This window comes from Tamandua tetradactyla, chromosome 14 (assembly GCF_023851605.1).
Source record: "Tamandua tetradactyla isolate mTamTet1 chromosome 14, mTamTet1.pri, whole genome shotgun sequence".
NCBI classification, from domain to species: domain Eukaryota; kingdom Metazoa; phylum Chordata; class Mammalia; order Pilosa; family Myrmecophagidae; genus Tamandua; species Tamandua tetradactyla.
In genome coordinates this window covers 56,817,214-56,837,349 of record NC_135340.1, presented here as the reverse complement: position 1 = coordinate 56,837,349, position 20,136 = coordinate 56,817,214, and the positions used below count along the sequence as shown (strand labels likewise).

General features: G+C 37.4%; 1 protein-coding gene across 13 annotated transcripts in view; it reads left to right on the top strand.

Moving 5' to 3' along the window:
• Nucleotides 1–20,136, top strand: part of TTBK2 (tau tubulin kinase 2) — a 307,449-nt gene that overhangs the window by 176,378 nt on the left and 110,935 nt on the right. Inside the window, exon 2 of one of the 13 annotated variants that reach the window (XM_077127609.1) lies at nucleotides 19,837–19,988. The exons of the other annotated variants lie outside the window; for them this stretch is intronic. The gene's annotated coding sequence lies outside the window, so the exon portion shown is untranslated. The remainder of the gene's footprint in view (nucleotides 1–19,836; nucleotides 19,989–20,136) is intronic. 13 annotated transcript variants of the gene reach the window in all.

Genomic DNA, 20,136 nt, shown 5'->3' with positions numbered 1-20,136 from the left:
TATTTGATCTTCTTTGATTTCTTTTAGCAGTGTTATATAGTTTTCTGTGTACAGGTCCTTGCTATCCCTGATAAGGCTTATTCCTAGACATCTGATTCTTTTGGTTACTATTTTAAATGGAATTTTTCCCTTAATTGTCTTCACAGATAGGTCATTGCTTGCATATGGAAACATTAATGATTTTTTTGTTGTTGGTGGTGGGGGAGAGGTGTGCATGGTCCAGGGAATGAACCTGGGTCTCCCACATGGAAGGCAAGCATTCTACCACTGGAAACATTACTGATTTTTGTACATTAATCTTGTATCCTGCCACTTTGCTGAATTTGTTTATTAGCTCAAGTGGCTTTGTCTTAGATTTCTCAGAGTTTTCTAAGTATAGGATAATGTCATCTGCAAATAATGAAAGTTTCACTTCTTCCGTACCTATTTGGGTGTTTTTCTATTTCTTTCTTCAGTCTAATCGCTCTAGGTGGGACTTCTAGTACAATGCTGAGTAATAATGGTGACAATGGGCATCCTTGTCTCTTGCCCGATCTTAGGAGGAATGCTTTCAGTCTCTAACCATTAAGTGTGCTGCTGGCTATTGGTTTTTCATATATGCCCTTTTTAAAAAAATATTTTAAGGGTGGGTGACGGTGGCTCAGTGGCAGAATTCTTGCCTGCCATGTCAAAGAAAAAGATGTTCAATTCCCAGAACTTGCCCATGCCAAAGGAAAAAATTTTTTTAATATTTTTATTGACAAATCTAAGAAACTGTGCTTGTCTGTAAATCCTGAAGCTATTTCCCTGCTTATTTTTCTATGACTTTTATAGTACTGCTTTTTTTTCAGATTTTTCTAAGTGATGTATTCACCTTTGAAGAGTATACATGCTCCATGTGCATTATAGATTTTTTAGAATTTTTTTATTGTGAAGAATAACATGTGGAGAAAAATGATAGATTTCCAAGTACATTTTAACAAGCAGTTACAGAACAAACTTCAAAGTATAGTACGGGTTACAGTTCCACAATTTCAGGTGTTTCCTTTTAGCTGCTCTAATATACTGGAGACAAAAAAGAAATATCAGTACAGTGATTCATTAGTCATACTCATTTGTTAAATCCTATCTTCTCTGTACAGCTACTCCCTCTGATTTGATCTGTCTCCCGATCTTTAGGGATATTTGGGTAATGACCATTCTAACTTCTTCGTATTAAGAAGGTGTAGCAACATTATGGGGTAGGGGAATGCATCTGGTTGATGTTCTTGGAAAGACTGCTACCTCTGAGTTTCAGGGCTTATCTGGAATAGGAACATTCTGGAAGTTTTAGGTTTCCAAGAAGTAAACTGAGTGAAATTATTATAGTGTCTCAGATAGAGCCCTAGGTATTCTTTAGGGTTTTCAGGAATGTTGTTTGTTGGGGCTTGTCATATCATGTAACTTGCAATATTTAGTTTGCATGAGAGTTACCTCCAGGATGACTGTATTTGAAATCTCTTAGCTACTGAACCCTTTATTCCATTTCATTTCTTTTCTCCCTGTTGGTCAAGAAGGCGTTGTCAATCCCATGATGCCAGAGTGAGACTTATCCTAGGGATGTCATGTTCCATGTAGGAGGGATAGTATTGAATTTATTTGCAGAGTTGGGCTTCGAAAGAGAACCACTACATCTGAGAAGCAAAGGAGTTTTTTTTGGAATTAACTCATGCATAACTACAGGTAGGCTTAACTTCCCCATTACAGAAATGAATTTTATTAGAGGAAGCCTCAAGATCGAGGACTTGGCCTATTATCTTCGAAGTCCCTGATGCTTGAGAGAGTATCAGAAATTTCCCAGGTGAGGAAGTTTAATAAATATATATATATATATATATATATTTCTCCTGTCCTCAGGGGAGTTTCACCAACTTTTTTTATTATCTACCCAACATACTCTGAAGTGTTTCAGAGTATTATGTTAACACTATACAAAATTACATGATCTCAGATCTCAGTCTCTATTCTAGGCTCCATTTGTGTAGGTTGCTTAAATGAACTGGCCATATAGGTTATGTTAAATTGTGTGCTACAGAGAATTTAAATTTTGCACAAAATAGATATCTCTTCCTTTGGTCTCACACAGGTGAGATTTTAGAATACAGACACTTACCATCCTTTACCCTATATTCTGATTTACCTTAGTCCCAGCCAGATCAGCTTTGTTTATATCTCTAATTAAAGTCTGATCTCTTGAATAAGTTTGTTAAATGCTACTGGAATGTAGTTGCAGAAATGTAATACCAGAAATGGTATGGCTTTTAAAAAGAGAATTTATTAAGTTACAAGTTTACAGTTCAAAGGCCATAAAAATGTCCAAACTAAGGCATCCTGAGAACAATACCTTGATTCAAGATAGGCCAGTGTCTGTCACATGGGAGGGCATGTGCCTGGTATCTTGCTGGTCCTTGTTCCCATATGTTGTATTCTCATTATCATTATCATTTATCTCCAGATATTTATTGATTTCTCTAGCAATTTCTTCCTTGACCTGCTGATTATTTAAGAATGCGTTGTTTAATCTCCATAAAGTTTTGGTTCTTTGGTGATTATTAAATCCAGCTTTATTCTGTTGTGATCAGAGAAAATCCTTTGGATAATTTCAGTCTTATTAAATTTATAAAGACTCAAATTGTGTCACAGCATATGATCCGGAAAAACGTTCCTTGTATGCTAGAGAAGAATGTATATCCTGGTGTTTGGGGGTATAATGATTTATCTATGTCTATTAGATCTAATTTATTTATTTTATTGTTTAGGTTCTCTGTTTCCATGTTGATCTGCTGTCTGGTTATTCTGCCTAAAGTAGAGAGTGGTGTACTGAAATCTCCCAGTATTACAGTTGAAATGTCTATAGCTTGCTTCAGTTTTGTCACTGTTTGCCTCATGTACTTTGGAGCTTCTTGTTTGGGCACATACACTTTTATGATTGTTATTTCCTCTTGGTAAATTGCCCCTTTATTAATATGTATTGTCCTTTTTTGTTTCTTATGACATCTTTACATTTAAAGTTTATTTTGTCTGATATTGATATAGCTGCTCCTGCTTTCTTTTGGTTACAGCTTGCATAGAAGATCTTTTTCCATCCTTTCACTTTCAGTCTAACTCTGTTCTTGAGTCTAAGATGCTCTCTTATAAACAGCATGTAGATGGATTATGTTTTTTAATCCCATTCTTCCAGTCTGTATCTTTTAATTTGTGAGTTTAATCTGTTAACATTCAAAGTAATGCTTGTCTCTTGTTGACTAGCTCTCGCAGTCGTTCTTGGTCTTTGAAAATTTTAGTCTTTCCCTTAGTTTTGAAAGTTAACTTGTCTGGATAAAGAATTCCTTGCTGAAAGCCTCTCTTGTTCAGGATCTCAAATATACCATACCACTGCTTTTTTGCTTCCGTGGTGCCTGTTGAGCAGTCTGAAGTTAGTCTTTTGTGTTTTCCCTTATATGTAGTAGATCACTTTTCTTCTGTTGCTTTCAGGACTTTCTATTTGTTTTCAATATTTGACAGTTTGATTAGTATGTGTCTTGGAGTTGGCCTTTTCAGATTTATTCTCTTTAGAGATCTTTGGGCCCCTCCAATTTGCATATTTAAGTCTTTTATAAGGGTTGGGAGGTTTTCCCTGATTATATCTTCACCTAACTTTCCCATCCCTTTACTCTTCTCCTTAATTGAAACATCAGTATATACTTATACCGTCATGTTGCCAAGATCTCACTGTTTTTTTCCCATCTTTCTTGCTATTTGTTCTTTCATGCGATCTAATTCAATTGTTCTGTCTTCTACCTCACTTTTTCTTCCTTCTGCTTCTTCAGATCTGCTATTGTGTGTCTCTAGTATATTTCTGATTTGGTCTACTGTATCTTTCATTTCTGTGAGATCTGCCATTTTCTATTTAATCTTCCAAATTCTTCTTTATGCTCTTTTAGTGTTTTCCTGATATCCTTTATTTCTTTATAAATATCCTTGAATAGTTGTACCATATTCTGTGTCCCCTCTGGAATTTTAATTTAGTCCTTTGACTGGGCCATTTTTGCCTGGATCTTCACATGTGTTGTGATTTTCTGTTTTGTTCGGGGCATTTGATTATCTTGATCTGGTTATTTTGCAAGTTGTTTGCCTTCACTTGTCTAAAGTTTTGTATTTACTTGGGTTTGCATTGAAGGTTTCCTTTTTCATTGGTATATCAGAGTTATTTTCTGCAAAATCCAGATCCAGATCTCATATAGGGTTTTGGTTCAACTTGAGGGTCTATTAAAAGCTAGGCCAGGATGTACAGGTACTTCAGTGGCAGAATGGCCACGTACCATATAGAAGACCCAGGCTCGACTCCTGGCCCATGCAACTCCAGTGCCCCAAAATAAAAAGATGATAATAATAAAATAAGAATGTAATAAAACATGAAAAAACAAGAACAACAACAAAACACAGCTCAGCAGTAGTAGGCCCCAGAGTCAAAAGCAACCACCTCCAGATATATTGGGAGTGAACACAGACTGTTGCCCACTAAAGGGAGAGAAAATTTAAGAAAAAAATAAAAGTAACTGAAATAAAATAGAATAATAAAAATAATATGCAAAATAAAGAAAAATAACAAAAATATGTCTATAGAAATAAAAATAAAAATAGTTCAAAAAGACAATATACTACTATAAAAGAACATACAGAAATAGTATATTTAAAAAGGCAGAAAAGAACAAAAAAGATATTAAGAAAAAATTAAAAATAAATGTAAAAACCTAGGCAGATATGGAGTTAGCCTGCTTGTACTTACTCCTTCTCCAGCAGGTGGCAATCCCTAGGCACCTCCACCCCTCAGGCTCTCCTTTCCCGGACTGTAGCAGCCAGCCTGTACTTACCCCTTCTTGCCAGCAGGCGGCAGCCCTGAGTCTGCTCCGCCCTCAAGCCCACCCCTCCTGTCCTGCAGTAGCAGCTCATTGCAGGTCTACTCCTGGCCCAGGACAGTCCAACTGCCAGTCTTGCCAGCAGGACTGGTGAACATACAAGTTCCCCGGGAATCAGCTGACCTGCAGCACTGGAAAGTCGCCAGACAGCGTACCTGGGCAGCAGGCTCTTCCCCACACCCAGCTGTATGATCACTTCCTGCTCCTGGGAGCCCAACCCCTGCAGTGAACTGTCAAGTCCACCTCTGGGCTCCCTGTGGGCACTGTCAACTGCCCCCAAGAACTTTACCCCAGCTAGCAGCTGGGGCAGGCTGGAGCAGATGGACAATCAGTGCCCTCTGATCACAGCGCCCCTCACTCTGGACACGCACCCAGCTGAGATCACGGGCACCTGACCCACCCTGCTTTCCCCATCCCGATCCACCCCATCTCTCTCCTCCCCAAAACTGCCTAGATATTCTGTTTGATTACTCACACCTCGGGACCATAATCCCAGTTATTTTCACCCCATCCTCTATCTTGTTCCACAGAGCAAGAATGAATTCACTCCACTGCGCTTGGCCCTCTTCTCCTTAATTCTTTCCCTACCCCAATTATTTACCCCTACTATTGCAGTGATCTAGTAATGTATTCCTGTTAAGTATAAACTGTAGCATGCAGTAAGTACTTTTTCTTATATACGCCTGTATATTAACTCTTTATATAAGTGTCATACCTTTGGAGTAGTTTATGCAGATGCTTATTTATATTTATAGTGTTTATCAGTGAGAAACATGGTTGTACACAACCCCTTTGGACCATATTCACGTTCAGTATTGGAACTATTATAAACCCACTGATGAACTATCATTACCTCTTTCCATTCCCATACTTTTAAGTTCAGCCTTCTTAACAGGGCTGTACATATTATGTAACCGCTCCCCCTTCTCTAGATTCTGTCTGTACGTCTCTTATATTCTACATTTTAAGACTCTGAGCTTATATTTTCCAGGGGTTTCATATTCATGAGATCATATATTATCTATCCTTTTGTGTCTGGCTTATTTCATTCATGTCCTCAGGGTTCATTCATGTTGTATATGCTTCAGGACCTCATTTCTTCTTACTGCTGCAATATATTCCATTGTATGCATATATCACATTTTGTTTATCCACTCTTCTGTTGATGGGCAGTTGAATTGTTTCTGTCTCAAGGCAATTGTAAATTATGCCACATGAACATTGGTGTGCAGTGACTGTTCCTGGCACTGCTTTTAGTTCTGGGTATATATTGAGTATCGGTATTGCTGGGTCATAGGTCAACTCAATATTTAGTTTTCTGAGGAACTGCCAAACTATCTTCCACATCAGCTACACTACATTCCCACCGACAATGAATATTTGTTCCAGTTTCTCCAAGTCCTCTCCAACATTTGTAATTTCCTGTTTGTTTAATGGTAGCCATTATTGTAGGTGTGAGGTGATATCTCATTGTGGTTTAATGAACATCTTTTCATGTGCTTTTTATCCACTTGTATTTCTTCTTTGTAAAAATGTCTATTCATATCTTTTGCCCATTTTGTAATTGGGTTGTTTCTTTTTTTGTTGTTGAGGTATATATTTTCTTTACATTTACTGGATAGCAAACCTTTATTGGACGTACAGTTTCCAAATATTTTCTCCCATTGAGTTGGCTGTCTCTTCACCTTTTTTTTTATAGATTAACGGAAAAAAATAAAAAAAAGAAATTAACCCAACATTTAGAAATCATACCATTCTACATATGCAATCAGTAATTCTTAACATCATCACATAGATGCATGATCATCGTTTCTTAGTACATTTGCATCTTCACCTTTTTGACAAAGTCCTTTGAGGCACAGAAGCATTTGGTTTGAGTTCTCATTTGTCTGTATTTTCTTTTGTTGCTTGTGCTTTGAGTGTAAAGTCTAGTAAGCTACCTCCTTTTATAAATCTTGAAAATGTTACCTTATATTTTCTTCTAGGAGTTTTATGACACTGGTTCTTATATTTAGGTCTTTGATCCATTTTGAGTTAATTTTTGAATAGTATATGAGATAAGGGTTCTTTTTCGTTCTTTTGGTTATGGATGTCCAGTTCTCTAAACCCCATTAATGGAGAGACTGTTCTGTCTCAGTTGAGTGGACTTGGGAGTTTTGACAAAATTCAGTTGAACATAGATTTGATGGTCTATTTCTAAACTCTGAATTCAATTCCACTGATCAAATCGTCTATCCTTATGTCAGTACCATGCTGGTTTAACTGCTATGGCCTTATAATATATTTTAAAGTCATGAAGTGTGAATCTTCCCACTTCTTTTTCAAGATATTTTTGGCTATTTGAGGCCCCTTGCCCTCTCAAATAAAATTGATAATTAGCTTTTCTATTTCTGCCTCATGGTCTGTTGGAATTTTTTTTTAACTTTTTTTATTAATTAAAAAAAATTAAACAAAACATTAAGATATCATTCCATTCTACATATAAATCAGTAATTCTTAATATCATCACATAGTTGCATATTCATCATTTCTTAGAACATTTGCATCGATTTAGAAAAAGAAAAAAACAGGTCTGTTGGAATTTTGATTGGTATTCCTTTGAGTTGATTCTGTAGATCATTTTAGGTAGAATTGACATCTTAGTTTTAGCCTTCAAATCCATGAACACAGAATGTCTTTCAATATAATCAGGTTTTCTTTGATTTCTTTTAGTAGCATTTTATAGTTTTCTGTGTATATGTCTTTTACATTCTTGATTAGATTTATTTCTAGATATTTCTTTTCTTAGATGCTATTGTAAATGGAGTTTTTTTTTTTTTTTTTTTTTTCTTGTTTACCTCCTCAGTTAACTTATTACTAATGTATGGAAACACTACCGGTTTTCATGTTGATCTTGTATCCTGCCACTTTGCTGAACTTTCTTAATTAGGGCAAGTGGCTTTGCTGTTGTTGTTTCTGAATTTTCTACATATAGGATCGTATCATCTCCAAATAGTGATAGTTGTACTTCTTCCTTTCCAATTTGGATTTCTTTTAATTTTTTTCTTGCCCACTTGCTTCATCTAGAGCATCTAGCACAATATTGAATAGTAGTGGTGACACTACTATTCTTCCCTATCTTAGAGGGAAAGCTCTCATTTCTCACCCTTGAGTGTGATGTTAGCTATAGTTCTTTTTGTTTGTTTGTTTTACTGTGGGCAGGCACTGGGAAATGAACCTGGGTTTCCAGCATGGCAGGCGAGACTCTGCCTGCTGAGCCACCGTGGCCCACCTTAGCTGTGGGTTTTTCTTATATGTCTTCATCATGTTGAGGAAGTTTCCTTCAATTTCTACCTTTTCATGTATTTTTTTTTACCATGAAAGGATGCTGAATTTTGTCAAATGCTCTTTCTGTGTCACTCGAGATGATCATGTGGTTCTTCCTTTTTAATTTGTTAATGTGGTATGTTACATAAATTGATTTTCATGTGTTGCTTACATACCTGGAATAAAACCCACTTGGTTAGGATATATAATTATTTTAATATGTTGCTGGATTCTGTTTGCAAGTATTTTGTTGAGGATTTTTGCATTTATATTCATTAGAGACACTGGTCTGAAGTTTTCTTGTATCTTTACTCACCTTAGGTATTAGTGTGATGTTGGCTTATAGAATGAGCTAGATAGTGGTCCCTCTTCATTTTTTTTGAAGAGTTTGAGCATGAATGGTATTAATTCTTCTTGGAATGCTTGCTATAAGTCTCCTGTGATCTGTCTTATCCTGGGCTTTTCTTTGTTGGTAGATTTTTGATAACTGATTTGATCTATTTACTTATGACAGGTTTGATGCGGTCTTCTATTTCTTAAGTCAGAGTAGATTGTTTGCATGTGTCTATGAAGTTGCCCGTTTCGTCTGAGTTGTCTGTTTGTTGGCGTACACTTGTTCATGGTAACCACTTAAGATTTTTTTTATTTCTTCTGGGTCTGTGGTAATGCCACCCTCTTGTTTCTGATTTTATTTCTTTGCAACTTCTCTGTTTTTGCCTTTGTCAGTCTAACTAAGTATTTTTCAATTTTATTGATCTTCTCAAAGAACCAACTTTTCATTTCATTGATTCGCTCCATTTTCTAGTGCCAATTTTAAATAGTTTTATTTAAAACATTGCATTTTGCACTTACAGTACAGTACTAATAAAGTGCAATGTTATGTTCTTTCCCTGTGCACATATTCCATAGTGAAGTATTAAGAATGCCCAAGAATTTTGTATAGCAGCTGAACTGCCACAGAATGTGTTGCAAAATTTAGGTCCTTCAATTTTTTTACTGTGAAACAATGCTAAGGTGAGTGTGCTGACTGACTTAATCAACCATTTCAGTGGTAGATCCAGAAGAGGCACCACCAGAAGGAGACACTTCACCACCAAGGAAGCGCCCATACATTCTTCCTGGCATGCCTCCTATACCCTGGTACAGCTTGGTAATGATGGGGTTGCAAACTTTCTCCAGCTCCTTCTGCTGATGTTCAAATTCTTCCTTCTCTGCAGTCTTATTCTTATCCAGCCAGTTGATGAGATCATTATATTTGTCAAGAATCTTATGTTTTTCCTCATCATTGATCTTGCCTTGAAGTTTCTCATCCTTAAGTGTTGCCTTCATGTTAAATGCATATAATTCAAGTGAATTCTTGGAAGATATTTTGTCCCGCTGCTTCTCATCTTTAGCCTTGTATTCTTATTTCCTGGACCATGCACTCAATTATCTTCTTTGCTCAAATGACCCTTGTTGTTACTGATAGTGGTCTTATTCTCTTTTCTTGTGCTCTTATCCACAGCAGAGACATTGAGGATGCCATTGACATCAGTGGCAAAAGTGACTTGAATCTGAGGTACACCATGGGGGACAAGAGGTATCCTGGTGAATTCAAACTTGCCAAGCAGATTGTTATCCTTGGTCAGGGTATGCTCACCTTCATAAACCTGAATGAGCACACTGGCTGGTTGTCAGAGTAGATAGTGAATGTCTGTGTCCGCTTGCTGGGAATGGTGGTATTGCGCTTTATGAGGACAGACATGACTCCATCAGCAGTTTAAATACCAAGGGAAAGAGGAATGACGTCCAAGACCAGCAAATCTTGTACATTTTCAGATGTCTCCAGATAAGATGGCTGCCTGAACAGCTGCACCATAAGCAACAACCTCATCAGAGTTGATGCTCTTGTTTAGTTCTTTTCCAATGAAGAAGTCTTGGAGAAGTTCCTGGATTTGGAGAATACAAGTAGAACTGCCCACCAGGACAATATCATGAAACTGTAACTTGTTTAGCATGGCATCCCTGAGGACTTTCTCCATGGGGTCCAAAGTGCTACAGAACAGGTCAGCATTCGGTTCTTCAAACCAGGCATGGGTAATGGAGGTACAGAAGTCAATTCTTTCATACAGAGAATCGATCTTAATACCTGTTTGGGTACTGGAAGAGAGTGTGCTCTTAGCTTGTTCACAAGCAATACGGAGGCGGCGGATAGCTCTCTTGTTCTCACTGGTGGATATATTGTGCTTATACTTGAACTCTGCAATAAAATGGTCGATCATATGGTTGTCAAAGTCTTCTGTATCAAATACATGTCTCAGGCTGTTGATCTGACCTCAAAAAGTTCCATCTTTAATGGTGAGGATAGATACATCAAAAGTGCCACCTCCTAAGTCAAAGATCAGCACATTTCTTCCAACACCAACCTTTTTGTCTAGGCCATAAGCATTAGCAGCAGCAGTCGGCTCATTGATGATTCTGAGTACATTGAGGCCAGTAATGGTACCAGCATCTTTGGTGGCCTGACTCTGAGAGTCATTGAAATAAACTGGCACCCTCCCCATTGTGTGGGACATGACATCCAGGGATAAAGTCCCTGGCAGCATGGGACATGACCCCCAGGGATGAGTCTGGCCCTGGCATCATGGGATCAACAGTGGGGGAAGAAGTGTAACAAAGTATCAGTGGCTGAGAGAGTTCAAATAGAGTCAAAAGGCTACTCTGGAGGTCACTCTTATGCCTGAGTTTGTATTAGGGCACTGCTTTACTATTTGAGTCGTCTGTTTTTCTCAGGTACCCATACAGGAAGTATGGGCCTGGGATAGGGTCTAGAGGGTCTGAAAAGCCCTCTACTTTTACCCTGCACTTTCCAGCCTGCCTAGCAGATGGCGCTCTTTGGTGACTTAATCGTCTTCAGAAGCTGTTTACCTACTGGAGCCTGGCAGTGTCTGACTGGGCAGAGGGTTCTTGTACCATCAGTTCACTGGCCAAAATCTGGCTCAGTGTTGGGCTGTGTCCACATCTGTGCTTATGCAGAAGATTCTGTCACCTGCCCCATCTGCAGCTGTCCCTCAGGCAAAGATCAGGGTGCCTGCTGCTATTTCTCTCAAGAGTAGAGTATGGGTACCAGCCCCACAACTGGGATTACAGTCTCTGTCCACGTTTTCTCAGACTATTCATCCTCACTAACCTGTGCCCTTGGGCCATACAGTTGATTTAGGCAGTTTCTGTCCAGCAGCTTGTTGCTTTGTGGAAAGATTCTGCTGTTCCCTCCCTAGTCCTCCATTTTGAAAACTCCTTGTTGCCCTTTTATATTCTGCCTTCCCTAGTGGCTTAAGTCCTTCCCTGTGTGCTTGAGTCTCTGTGATATGGGTGGGCATGTGTTTCACTGCTGTGAGAGATTTTATAATCTTTGTCCCCAGCAGGAGGTAGAAGGGATCCCAGCTGCTGCCTCTGGGAACTTCCCAAGCTGTGTGGGACTGAGTAAAGGAGAGGGAAGTGGACCTGCTGGTTCAGACAGAAGATTCCTGCCTGATACTTTTCTCTTTCTTCGATTCAACATTTGATGAATTGTTCTCCATTCTTTACCTTCCTCCAGAGTTCTGAACAAGTGTGAATTCTCCTTTTTTTTTCTTTTTGCTGAATCTTTGCAGAGAGTTTTCCAGTAGCTGTCTTACATCACCATGTTGATCACTATTTCTTCTTGAGTCAGTTTAAGTAATTTGTGTCTCAGAATTTGTCCAATTTATTTAGGACATCTGATTTCTTGATGTATACTTGTTCATGATATTCCTTTATAGTTTTTTTAGTTTCTGTAACGTCTTTAGTAATGTCCCCTTTCTCATATCTCATTTTACTAATCTGAGTCTCCTTTTTTTTTTTCTTCTTCTCGATCTGTCTAGAGCAGTGTAGTGCTCAGGCACTCTGTTGACACTTATCCAGCCAGGCATTCACAGTTCTTTGTCAGCCTTCACTTCCTGCATGCACTATACCTATAAATCAGTCCGTGGTGAAAACTTAGGATTGTCTGAGATCTTCTCTGAGCATGTGTCCTGTCCTAGGTTTGTGTGTGACTTTCTAAATTTCCTTGTATACTCCAATGTGTTTGAACTCTCTGTTTTCTCAAACTCTTCCTCACATTTCAAATACCTCCCCTGCTTTAAGTGGTCTGTTGTATGTCTCCAGTGTAAACTTTTACCACAGTGGCTGTGGATTTTTTTTATTGCTTTACTGTGTTTTCAAACAGTATCTTCCACTTTTCTGCCTTGAGTGGGTTTCCAGTTGGGTGAAGCAGAGATGAGCCCTTTGTGTCAGTACTTTGTAGCTCCAGACAAGTTAATTTGTCAATAGCTTCTGCTCTTATTTTCAGAACGAGAGGCCAGGGTTCCAAACTGGGAACATGGGCTACCATCTTTCAGACTGCCACCAAGCCTGGAAGAGAGTGGGGAAAAGGCAAAAAAAAACCCATGTTTTTAAGTTGTTTTTTTCTTGATTTAATGTTAGCTTGTTTGCTAGAAAATCTTGACTGTTTTGCGGAGTTCTGATAAAATTAGTTCTGACCATTTACTGTTTTTTAATATTTCTGTTGGGGGACAGGTGTGTGGAGTTGCCTGCCTCTATCATTTTACTCTGAACCTTAGTTCCATTTTAATGGGAAATGGTACTTAGAGACCACATTTTAGATGTTATAAGTGCTTATTTCAATTGCATTGGTCATTGTATTTAGTCCTTTTATAAGTGGATATATTCAGGAAATACATTACTTAGGAGAAACATGGCTCATATTAGTATTTCCAAAAGAATTTCTAAATAACTGTTTTTCTATTTGTACCTCCTTGTTTTTATTTATTTATATTTATAGATGAAATGATATGATTTGAGATTTACTTTTAAATAATAAATATGTATATGTGGTGGTTGGTAATAGATGAAACAAGATTGACCATGAATTGATAATTGTTCGTTCTGAGTGATGGATACATGAGTTCATTATACTGTTTTCTTTCTTTTTAAGTATGTTTTAGATATCCAGTGATTAAAAATAAACCTACTTGTATCTTTATTGGGATCATGTTAAATTCTTTGATTAACTTAGGGAGAAATGTACATGCTTTTTATATTCAATAATATTCACTCCATACTGCTGTATATAAAGATCCTTCATCTTTTTATGGCTGCATATTGGTAAGATGACTATCTATCATAATTTATTTAACCATTTGTTTGTTGAAGGACTAACAGATTGTTATCAGATTTTGTCCATAAGAAATAATGACTCTTTGTAGTATATTCTCTAAGTAAAATTGCTGGGTCAAATCTGAGTGTATTTTCAATATCAATAGCTCTTTCCCCCCAAATCCTAGCAGCCTTCTATTAATCTCCTCAGATTTTAGTAATTGATACTTCAGATTTACACTTAAAAGAGTTAAATATCTTAAATTATTACCAATATCTTAAATGCAGTTAATTGATTTTCTTTTGAACACTTTTGATAGAGGAAGTTCTTTAGAAAGATTGGGTTATAAACACATTGCTACAGATTATCACTCATTTTGCATTTCTGATGGCTTCTGTCTTGCTAAATAACATAAATAACAGCAAATGTGTTTACTTTAAAAAAAAGATAACTCCCAATTAATTTATGTTGTGTGGGAACTGCATTTTTAAAGAAGATATGAATTATGAAAGACTCTGATATTCCTGTAATTTATAAATTCTTTGATTACTTAAAGTACTATCTAATATTTTATTTTGAATGGTACTTAAGTAGTCTTAGAATTTAATACTTTTCAAAAGTATTTTCAAAAGTAATCCTATGTTTTTGTTGAAGTATTAGTAGTATTAACTCCCAACATACACTATGGAATTTTGGGAATGAAGAAATTGAGAAATTTAAATCTCCTTGTGATAATGGGAACCAGTTTTCACTCTTTGAGAAGTAGAACTGCAGAGTCAAATCCCTATTCACTTCAGCAGTTCCTAATTTGTTATATAGACAATAAGGAACTTCTTGGTGAAGATGCATCATGAAGTGGAAGAAGAATGCTTTGGAGTCAGACAAACTTAGATTTGAGAAACAGCTTTACTTTAACAGGTTTACATTTTTCAATTTCTCTGAGCCTGAGTCTTCTCAGTTGAAAAACACCCAGTACTGGGCGGGCCGCGGTGGCTCAGCGGGCAAAGTGCTTGCCTGCTATGCCGGAGGACCTCGGTTCGATTCCCGGCCCCAGCCCATGTAACAAAAACGGAGAAACAGAATACAATAAAAAACAAGAAAATGTTTAAAAATGTTTCCCTTTCTTCCTTCCTTCCTTCCTTCTCTCTGTCTTTCCTTTAAAAAAAAAAAAAAAAACACCCAGTACTCAGAATGCTGAGGATAAATTCAATCATAAATATAATACATCTGGCACAGGCTAGATATATCCAGAGCTTTTACATATAACATGTTATAAGTAATTGCGTTGGTTTAAAACATTCATTCTTATGTTTGGTTATAATAATTTATATATATGTTGAGTGCCTACTGTGTGCCTACAAAATTCTAAGTACTTTAAGATAGTATGATGGTTAAGTTCATATGTCAACTTGGCTGGGTTATGGTGTTCAGTTGTTTGATCAAGCAAGCACTGGCCTGATTGTTAATGCAAAGATATTTCATGAACTTAAATCGTCAGTAAGTTGAACGCATCTATGGCTGATTTTCATCTACAGTCAACTGAGGAGATTGCCTTCAACAATGAGAGAAGTCTCATCCAATCAGTTGAAGGCTTTAAAAGGAGAAAAGATGATTTTAGCATTCAGAAGAGGGAATTTCCATTTCTACTTCAGTACTTCTTCCATCTCCGAGGCTGGCAGCTTTGGATCAGCCAGGTTCTCTCCCAGCTGGCTATTGTGGACTGAGAGATAGACAGCAGGAAGGCCCTCCCTCTGGGAAAAGAGGGGAATAGGACTCAGTTCTGATCCAACTGTTGGTTGGTGAAATTGAACCACAGCCCACAGCCCATAGCCTTGGTCCTTTCTGGATAGGCACCTGCAGCATCATGGTGCCATTACTTCCACCTGCCTCAGAAACAGAGGGGTCAGAGGGCTAAAAAATAACTTACCTTTGTAGGGTTCTGGGAAATAGTTTGCCAAAGACTGCCATCTGCTGGAAAGATTGGGAAAATGCAGTGTTATGAAGCTGCTTTCCTGACCTACTTCCCAGGGCACTTTGGAACTGGTCTGCAACCCCTGTGTATGGCCCTGGAATTACTTTTGCTGTGAAATACTGATGAACCAAGTGTCAAAGAAGACCCTTAAAACAAATGCAATAAACAATAAAATCTTAGAAAAGAGAGGGAAGCCAATTTCAAAATAATCTTATAAAAAAATCACATGCACAAAGTAAAAATTTACAAGGCATACTAAGAAGCAGGAAGATATGGGCAAGCCAAACAATCAGATTAAAAAGGAGGAGGAGATACAGCATTTGAACCAATTAATCAAAGCTGTTCTGACAAGTCTCCTAAGTAGTTTCAACAAGATAGCTAAAGAGATAAAGGATATTAAGAAGACTTGGAGAGCATAAAGAAGAATTTGAAAGAATACGTAGAATAGTAACAGATCTTATGGAAATGAAAGACAATAAATGAAATTGAAAATATACTGGAGCCATACAACAGTAGATTTGAAGAGTTAGAAGAGAGAATGAGAGAGCCAGAAGACAGAACAACCAAATTTGAATGGACAAAAGAACAAATAGTTTAAAATGAAACAATTTGAGGAGGCTCTTAGGGAAATGATAATAATACAAAGTGCACAAATACACGCATCATAGGTGTCCCAGAAGAAGAAGAAGAGAACGGTAAAGAGCCAGGAAGAATATTAGAGGAATAATGGCTGAAATTTTCTCAACCCTTATAAAAGACATAAATATTCAAATTAAAGAAGCCCTACATAGTCCAGATAGAATAAATCCAAATAGACTCACTCCAGGACATAAACTAATTAGAGGGCCAGATACCAGAGAGAAGGAGGGAATCCTGAAAGCAGCAAGGAAGAGCAGTTCACCACATGCAAGTGAAGCTACATAAGGCTAAGTGCTAAAGTCTCATGAGACACCATGGAGGCAAGAAGACAGTGATATGATATATGTAAGATACTGAAAGAGAAAAATTGCTACCCAAGAGCTTTAACTCTTCATCCAGATAAACTGTCCTTCAAAACTGAGGAAGAGTTTAAAATATTCACTAATGAACAGAAGCTGTTAGAGATTGTTAATAAAAGACCTGTCCTGCAAGAAATATTAAGGAGCTCTGCTGACTGAAAAAAAAGACAGGAGAGAAGTGCATGGAGGAGAGTATACAACTAAAGATAATCAGTAAAGATAACTAAAAGGATAACAAGAGAGGGGGAAAGCAGGTCTGATAAATAAAAACTGAAAGATAAAATGATTGAAGTAAGGACTGCTTTTACAGTAATAATTTAAATGTTTAAGGATTAAACTCCCTGCTCAAAGACACAGACTGGCATAATGAATAAAAAAATATATGATCCATCTATCTGCTGTTTACGAGAGACCCATTTTAGGCCCTATTTTTGGTTTGCTAAAGCTACTGGAATGCAATATACTAGAAATGGGTTGGCTTTTTCAAAGTGGATTTATTAGGTTACAAATTTATAGTTCTAAGGCCATAAAAATGTCCACACTAAGACATCAACAAGAGGATACTGTCACTGAAGAAAAGTCATTGGCATCTAAAGTTCCTCTGTCACATGGGAAGGCACATGGTAGCATCTGCTAGCCTTTCTCTCCTGGGTTGGTTCCAAAATGACTCTCTCAGCTCCTCTGGACCCTTCTGACTTCTTCTGGGACATTTTTTTTCTCTGAGCTCTCTTGAAAAAATCTCTGCCTTTTATCCTCTCAGTAAGAACTCCAGCAAGGTAATTAAGACCCATCTTGAATGGACTGGGTCCAATCTCCATGGAAACAACCTAAGCAGAATGTCCCACCCACAATAGGTCTGCACCCATAAGAAGGTTAGACGAATGTGACTTTTTTGGAGTACATAACAATCTTAAAACCAGCACAGGGCCAAAGATACAAATAGGTTGAAAGTAAAGGATGAAAAAAGATATTCCATGCAAGCAGAAACCAACCAACAAACAAAAACAACAGCAAAAAACTGGGGTAGCTGTGTAAGTATCTGAGAAAATAGACTTTAAGTGTAAAAATGTTGAGACAACTACATTATATATTAATTAAAGGGGCAGTTCACCAAGAAGTAATGATCATAAATATTTGTGCACCCAATTAAGGTACTCCAAAGTACATGAGGGAAACACTAGCAGAATTGAAGGGAATAATAGATGTCTGTCTTTACCGTAATAGTGGGAGACATCAACACACCATTCTCTTCAGTAGATAGAACATCTAAACAAAGGATCAATAAGGAAACAATCTAAATTATATAATAAATGAACTAGACATATGTAGGATATTGCAACCCAAAACAGCAACATAGACATTCTTCCCAAGTGCTGATGGATCATTAATTTTCCAGGATTGACCCCATGATAGGGCACAAAACAACTCTTAATAAATTTATAGAAAGATACAAATGATACAAAGCACTTTCACTGATCATAATGGAGTGAAGCTAGAAATCAATAATAGCCGGAGAACTGGAAAATTCACACATATATAGAGGTTCAACAACACAGTCTTCATAATCAGTGGGTCAAAGAAGAAATTGCAAGAGAAATCAGTACATATCTCAAGACAAATGAAAACAAGAATACAACACACCAAAATTTATGGGATGCAGTGAATTACAGCCCTAAACACCTACAGTAAAAGGGGCGAAAGGGCTCAAGTCAAAGACGTAACTGAACATCTGGAGAAACTATAGAAAGAATAGCAAACTAATTCCACTTATTCACGGATGGTGGGTGTTCTAGTTTGCTAGCTGCCAGAATGCAATATACCAGAAATGGAATGGTTTCAAAAAGGGGAATTAGATCAGTTGCTAGTTTACAGTTCCAAGGCTGAGAAAATGTCCCAATTAAAACAAGTCTATAGAACTGTCCAATCTAAGGCATCCAGGGAAAGAGACCTTGGTTCAAGACAGCCGATGAAGTTCAGGATTTTTCTCTCAAGTGAGAAGGACATGGTGAACATAGTCAGGACTTCTCTGTCAGCTGGAAGGGCACATGGCGAACATGGCATCATCCGCTAGCTTTCTCTCCTGGTTTCTGGTTTCGTAAAGTTTCCCGGGTGGTGTTTTCCTTCTTCATCTCCAAAGGTCGCTGGCTGGTTCTCTCTGCTTTTTTGGCTATGTCGTTCTTCTCTGCTCTTTCTGAATCTCCCATTCTCCAAAATGTTTCCTCTTTTATAGGACTCCAGCAGACTTTTCAAGACCCACCCAAATGGGTGGAGACGTGTCATCACCTAATTCAGCTTAATAACTGCTCTTGATTAAATCACATCTTCAGGGAGATGATCTGATTACAGTTTCAAACATACAGTATTGAATAGGGATTATTCTGCGTTTATGAAATGGGATTTAGATTAAAACATGGCTTTTCTAGGGGACATACATCCTTTCAAACCAGCACAGTGGGAATGTAAAATGGGACACTGTGGAAGACAGTTAGGTGGTTCCTCAGAAAGGTAAGAATAGAGTTGCCCAGTGATCTGGCATCTCACCACTTGGTATATATACTTAGAAAAACTGAAAGAGGTAACAAACAGACATTTCCATATGAGTGTTCATATCAGCATTATTCACAATAATAAATAATCCAAGTGTCCATCAACTGATGAATAGGTAAACAAATATGGTATATACACACAATGGAATATTATTCAGCAGTAAGAAGGAATGAAGTTCGGAAGCATTTAACAACATGAATGAACCTTGAGGACATTATGTTGAATGAAATATGCCAGACACAAAAGGACAAATACCTGTAAGATTTTACTAATATAAACTCATAGACATAACATTTAGAATATAGGTTGTCATGAGATAGAATTGAATTAGAGAACAGGGATCAATTGCTTAGATATACAGAATTTTTAATTAGCTTGAATTTAAATGAGTGGAAATGGATAGAGGAGATGGTAGCATATTTTTTAAAGTATAATTAACAGTGCTGATTGGTGTGTGAATATCTGATTGGGGAAGTTTAGAGTCATATCTGTCACCAAAAGGAGAAAGCCAAGGGTGAAAACATGGGATTGTATATCTTATAGTGGATGATGACTGTGATTAACAGTATAAATACAAAAAATTTCTTCCATGAACTGGAATAAATGTACAAAACCATTACAAGGAATGAATAGTTGTAAATTGAAAAAAAAACCACATATTGCAAACTATGGACTATATAGTTAATAGCAATATCTTAATATTCTTTCGTCAATGGTAAATAAGTGGATGTTAGGGATCAATGGTGGTGGGGGGGTAGGGGGTATGGGATGTTTTTTTATTTCCTAGAGTAATGATAATGTTAAAAAACTCATTGAAGTGGTGAATGCACAACTATGTGATTATACTGTGAGCCATTGATTGTATACTTTCCATGGATTGTATGGTGTGTGACTGTATCTCATTAAAATAGCATTAAAATGAAAAACGAAACTGCATTCCAGGGATTGCAAAGATTAATGCCACCATCAAGAACTTGAAGGATGCAGGTGTGGTAATACCTACCACATACCCATTCAAGTCTCCTGTTTGGCCTGGGCAGAAAGCAGATGGATCTTGGAAGATGACAATGGATTATCGTAAATGTAACCAGATGGTAACTCCAAGTGCAGCTATTATTGCATATGTGTTGTCATTGCTTGAGCAAATCAGTATATTCCGTTACTTGGTATGCAGCTGTTAATCTGGCAAATGCTTTTTTCTCAATTGCTGTTAGTAAAGAGCACCAGAAACAGTTTGATTTC